The sequence below is a fragment of the Antechinus flavipes genome, chromosome 3 (assembly GCF_016432865.1).
Source record: "Antechinus flavipes isolate AdamAnt ecotype Samford, QLD, Australia chromosome 3, AdamAnt_v2, whole genome shotgun sequence".
Classification (NCBI taxonomy): domain Eukaryota; kingdom Metazoa; phylum Chordata; class Mammalia; order Dasyuromorphia; family Dasyuridae; genus Antechinus; species Antechinus flavipes.
In genome coordinates this window covers 561340550-561346669 of record NC_067400.1, presented here as the reverse complement: position 1 = coordinate 561346669, position 6120 = coordinate 561340550, and positions in this window count along the sequence as shown.

Here is a 6120-nt window from a genome sequence, read left to right as displayed (position 1 = left end):
AATGTATAATTTAGACTAGAGGTTTCAAAGAGCCTGGGTTTTGATACTCATAAGTTAGGGGAACCAGATTAAAATGTAATTGAATAAAATTAACAAAATAAAAATAAAACAGAACATGGATAATGTTAAAATGTGATTTCTTAATATGGTACAGGAATCCTTATGTGTGATTCAGTGGCTCTCTGTTTCTATTTGAGTTTGACATCACTGACTTATAAGAATAAAATTGCTTTCAAAAAGAAACACCATTGATAACTAAAAAGATAAGGAATTTTTTTGAAGTTCATTAGGTTTCCTTCTAGGCCCAGACTCACAGCACACAAACTGTGGTAAAAAGGCACAGCCCTTAATGGCCTTTGATACATTAGCCTTCACATACTAGTGCAATGAGTAACTGCCTACAAGTGGAATAGAAAACAAGTTTTTCTTAATGTGCAGGAAGTAGTAGTGTCTATCAAATACTTAAAAATGAAAGCCTGAATTCAACTGAAAGGCTAAGAGAGTAATGAAAAGAACAAAGAATACTTCTTGTAGGTTCAGTGAGAAGTAAAATGGGGAGACTAGAGTAAATGACCTCTAAGGTTTCATCCAGTTCTAAATTTATGATCCTATGAACGTCAGCACCTAGTCTGGATATAATCCATGGATTAATGGTGAATAGTTTTGTTATTGTTAATCCTTCTTATTTTTTTATCTATGCTCTTGAGATATTATCTGAGAATAATTTATAACATGAAGAAAATTACCCTCCCTAACCCACTCCAAACACACATACTCAACAGAATATAAGCTCTTTGAGAACAAGAATGGTTCCCTTTTTTCATTTTTGTGCTCCCAGCATAATGTTATGCTTCCAGCAGACATTTAATATTTGTTGAATCGCTGAAAACACATTAAAAGGTTATTTGTGCAAAAGCAAAAATTGATCTAATTAAAAGAGATAAGGAAGGAAACTATATCTTGCTAAAGGGTACTATAGATAATGAAGCAATATCAGTATTAAACATATATGCACCAAGTGGTATAGCATCTAACTTCCTAATGGAGAAGTTAAGAGAGTTGCGAGAAGAAACAGTCAGCAAAACTATAATAGTGGGAGATCTCAATCTTGCACTCTCAGATTTAGATAAATCAAATCACAAAACAAAAAAGAAAGAAATTAAAGAGGTAAATAGAATATTAGAAAAAATTAGGTATGATAGATCTCTGGAGAAAACTGAATGGTGACAGAAAGGAGTATACTTTCTTCTCAGCAGTTCATGGAATCTACACAAAAATTGACCATATATTAGGACATAAAGACCTCAAAATTAAACGTAGGAAGGCAGAAATAGTAAATGCTTTCTTTTCAGATCACAATGCAATAAAAACTACATTCAACAAAAAGTTAGATGTAAATAGACCAAAAAGTAATTGGAAACTAAATAATCTCATCTTAAAGAATGATTAGATGAAACAACAAATTATAGACACAATTAATAATTTCACTCAAGATAATGACAACAGTGAGACATCATACCAAAATTTATGGGATGCAGCCAAAGCAGTAATAAGGGGAAATTTTATATCCTTAGAGGCTTACTTGAATAAAATAGAGAAAGAGAAGATCAATGTTGGGCCTGCAACTTAAAAAGCTAGAAAAAGACCAAATTAAAAACCCCCAATCAATTACTAAACTTGAAATTCTAAAATTAAAAGGAGAAATTAATAATATAGAAAGTAAAAAAAAACTATTTAACTAATAAATAAAACTAAGAGTTGGTTTTATGAAAAAACCAATAAAATTGATAAACCTTTGGTAAATCTGATTAGAAAAAGGAGAGAGGAAAATCAAATTAGAAGTCTTAAAAATGAAAAGGGAGAACTTTCCACCAATGAAGAGGAAATTAAAGCAATAATAAGGGGTTACTTTGCCCAACTTTATGCCAATAAATTTGATAACTTAAGTGAAATGGATAACTACCTCCAAAAATATAGGCTTCCCAGATTATCAGAAGAGGAAGTAAATTGCTTAAATAGTCCCATTTCAGAAAAAGAAATAGAACAAGCTATTAATCAACTCCCTAAAAAAATCCCCGGGACCAGATGGATTTACATGTGAATTCTACCAAATATTCAAAGAACAATTAGCCCCAATGCTTTATAAACTATTTGAAAAAATAAGGAATGAAGGAGTCTTACCAAATTCCTTTTATGACACAGGCATGGTACTGATACCTAAACCAGGTAGGTTGAAAACAGAGAAAGAAAATCATAGACCACTCTCCCTAATGAATATTGATGCTAAAATCTTAAATAAGATATTAGCAAAAAGACTACAGAAAATCATACCCAGGATAACATACCACGATCAAGTAGGATTTATACCAGGAATGCAGGGCTGGTTCAATATTAGGAAAACTATCAGTATAATTGGCCATATTAATAATCAAATTAACAAAAACCATATGATCATCTCAATAGATGCAGAAAAAGCATTTGATAAAATCCAACATCCATTCCTATTAAAAACTCTTGAGAGTATAGGAATAAATGGACTTTTCCTTAAAATAATCACCATCTATTTAAAACCAGCAGTAAGCCTCATATATAACTGCAACCATTCCCAATAAGATCAGGAGTGAAACAAGGTTGCACACTATCACCGTTACTATTTAATATTGTATTAGAAATGCTAGCTTTGGTAATAAGAGATGAGAAAGAGATTAAAGGAATAAGAATAGGCAGTGAGGAAATCAAATTATCACTCTTTGCTGATGATGGTATACTTAGAGAACCCCAGAGATTTTACTAAAAAGTTATTAGAAACAATCCACACCTTTAGCAAAGTTGCAGGATACAAAATAAACCCACATAAGTCATCAGTATTCTTATATATCACTAACAAAACCCAACAGTTAGAGTTACAAAGAGAAATTCCTTTTAAAGTAACTACTGATTGTATAGAATATTTAGGAATCTATCTGCCAAGGGAAAATCAGAAACTTTATGAGCAAAACTACAAAACACTTTCCACACAAATTAAGTCTGATCTAACCAACTGGAAAAATATTAAATGCTCTTGGATTGGGTGAGCAAATATAATAAAGATGACAATACTACCTAAACTAATCTATTTATTTAGTGCTATACCAATCAGACTCCCAAAAAACCATTTTGATGACCTAGAAAAAATAACAACAAAGTTCATATGGAAAAACAAAAGGTCAAGAATTTCAAGGGAATTAATGAAAAAAAAAAAATCAAATGAAGGTGGCCTAGCTGTACCAGATCTAAAATTATATTATAAAGCAGCGGTTACTAAAACTATCTGGTATTGGCTAAGAAATAGACTAGTTGATCAATGGAATAGGTTAGGTTCAAAGGACAAAACAGCCAATAACTTTAATAATCTAGTGTTTGACAAACCCAAAGACCCCAGTTTTGGGGATAAGAATGCATTGTTTGACAAAAATTGCTGGGAAAATTGGAAATTAGTATGGCAGAAACTAGGCATTGACCCACACTTAACACCATACTCCAAGAGAAGGTCAAAATGGGTTCATGACCTAGGCATAAAGAATGAGATTATAAATAAATTAGAAGACCATAGGATAGTTTACCTCTCAGACCTGTGGAAGAGGAAGGAATTTATGACCAAAGAAGAACTAGAGATCACTATTGACCACAAAATGGAAAATTTTAATTATATCAAATTGAAAAGTTTTTGTACAAACAAAACTAATGCAGACAAGATTAGAAGGGAAACAATAAACTGGGAAAACATTTTTACAGTCAAAGTTTCTGATAAAGGCCTCATTTCCAAAATATATAGAGAATTGACTCTAATTTATAAGAAATCAAACCATTCTCCAATTGCTAAATGGTCAAAGGATATGAACAGACAATTCTCAGACAAAGAAATTAAAACTATTTATAGCTATATGAAAATGTGCTCCAAATCATTATTAATCAGAGAAATGCAAATTAAGACAACTCTGAGATACCACTATACACCTGTCAGATTGGCTAGAATGACAAGGAAAGATAATGCAGAATGTTGGAGGGGATGTGGGAAAACAGGGACACTAATACACTGTTGGTGGAATTGTGAACACATCCAGCCATTCTGGAGAGCAATTTGGAACTATGCTCAAAAAGTTATCAAACTGTGCATACCCTTTGATCCATCAGTGTTTCTACTGGGCTTATACCCTAAAGAGATATTAAAAAAGGGAAAGGGACCTGTATGTGCCAAAATGTTTGTGGCAGCCCTGTTTGTAGTGGCTAGAAACTGGAAAATGAATGGATGCCCATCAATTGGAGAATGGTTGAGTAAATTGTGGTATATGGATGTTATGGAATATTATTGTTCTGTAAGGAATGACCAGCAGGATGAATACAGAGAGGACTGGCGAGACTTACATGAACTGATGCTAACTGAAATGAGCAGGACCAGGAGATCATTATATACCTCAACAACGATACTGTATGAGGATGTATTCTGATGGAAGTGGATCTCTTCAATAAAGAGATCTAATTCAGTTTCAATTGATCAAGGATGGATAGAAGCAGCTACACCCAAAGAAAGAACACTGGGAAATGAATATAAACTGCTTGCATTTTTGTTTTTTTTCCCGGGTTATTTATACCTTCTGAATCCAATTCTCCCTGTGCAACAAGAGAACTGTTCAGTTCTGCACACATATATTGTATCTAGGATATACTGTAACCTATTTAACATGTATAGGACTGATTGCTATCTGGGGGAGGAAGTGGAGAGAGGGAGGGGAAAAATCAGAATAGAAGTGAGTGCAAGGGATAATGTTGTAAAAAATTACCCTGGCATGGGTTCTGTCAATAAAAAATTATTTAAAAAAAAAAAAGACTAAATTACAAAGCACGTGCTAATCTACACTGATAATGAGAATCTCATCACTGGAAGTTCCCTAGACTCATAGGCCTAGTCCAAAATAAAAAGTCTTGAAACATTAAAAAAAAAAAAAAAAAAAAAGGTTATTTGCTCTTGCAGACAACAACTACTAAGGAGTTTCTTGTTGCAAGGTAGCCTTTCTCAGCTAGAGGCTCTTTAACAGATCAAAATTAAAAGCAATCATTCTTTCTTCCTAATACAACAGAGGCAGAAGTTGAAATCGGGGCATTGGTGTAAAGATGGCTTTGGAATCGGAGAACCTGGGTTCCAGTGTTGACACCTATACTTCGATATTGGATAAGTCATTATTCCTCTCTATGCTGGGTCCCCCCTCCAATTACATGTAAAAAAGATTTTTTAATATTAAATTTTTTTTGAATTCCAAATTCCCTCTTTTAGAAAGAAAAGGATTTATTTTTTTAAGATTTTTTTTCAAAAACATGCAAAGATAATTTTCAACATTCACCTTTGCAAAACCTTGTGTTCTGAATTTTTCTACCTCTCTCCATCCTCTTTCAACATCCCCAAGATAGAAAGCAATCCAATATAGGTTGAACATGTGCAGTTCCTATAAGATATAAGCATATTTCCATATTTGTCATGCTGCACAAGAAAAATAATATCAAAAGGGAAACGAACATGAGAAAGAAAAAAAAAACACAAGCTAACAAACAATAACAACAAAGGTGAAAATAGTATGATTTGATCCATATTCAGTCTCATAGTTCTCTCAGGATGTGGAAGGCACTTTTCATCACAAGTTTCCACTTTTCATCACAAATCTACTAGAAGTGAAAGGCAAGAGATTTAATAAGGATTTAAAGTCACTATTCCTCTCTAAACTTGTTTCCTTCAGCTCTAAAAATGGGCATACTGGTGACTATGTCAGAGGGTCATTACAATGCTCAAGTGAAATAGTGAATAAATATTTATTAAGAACCTCTTATATGCCAGATACTGAACTAAATACTGAGGACACAAACAGAATAAAGATGGTCTCTGCCTTCAAAGAGCTTGTAGTTTAAGAGAAGATCACACAAAAAGGAAGTCGAGAAGATGGGGGTTAGGGTAAGGAAGAGAAGGGACTAGAGATAGGGACATTATAGAGAAGTCCAAAGGAGTGTAGGTGGAAAGGAAATGAAGAGATGGCTGATCTGGGGCCTTCCTTGAATGGAGACTTGGGGAGGTGCTCCCCATTACACTTTTCA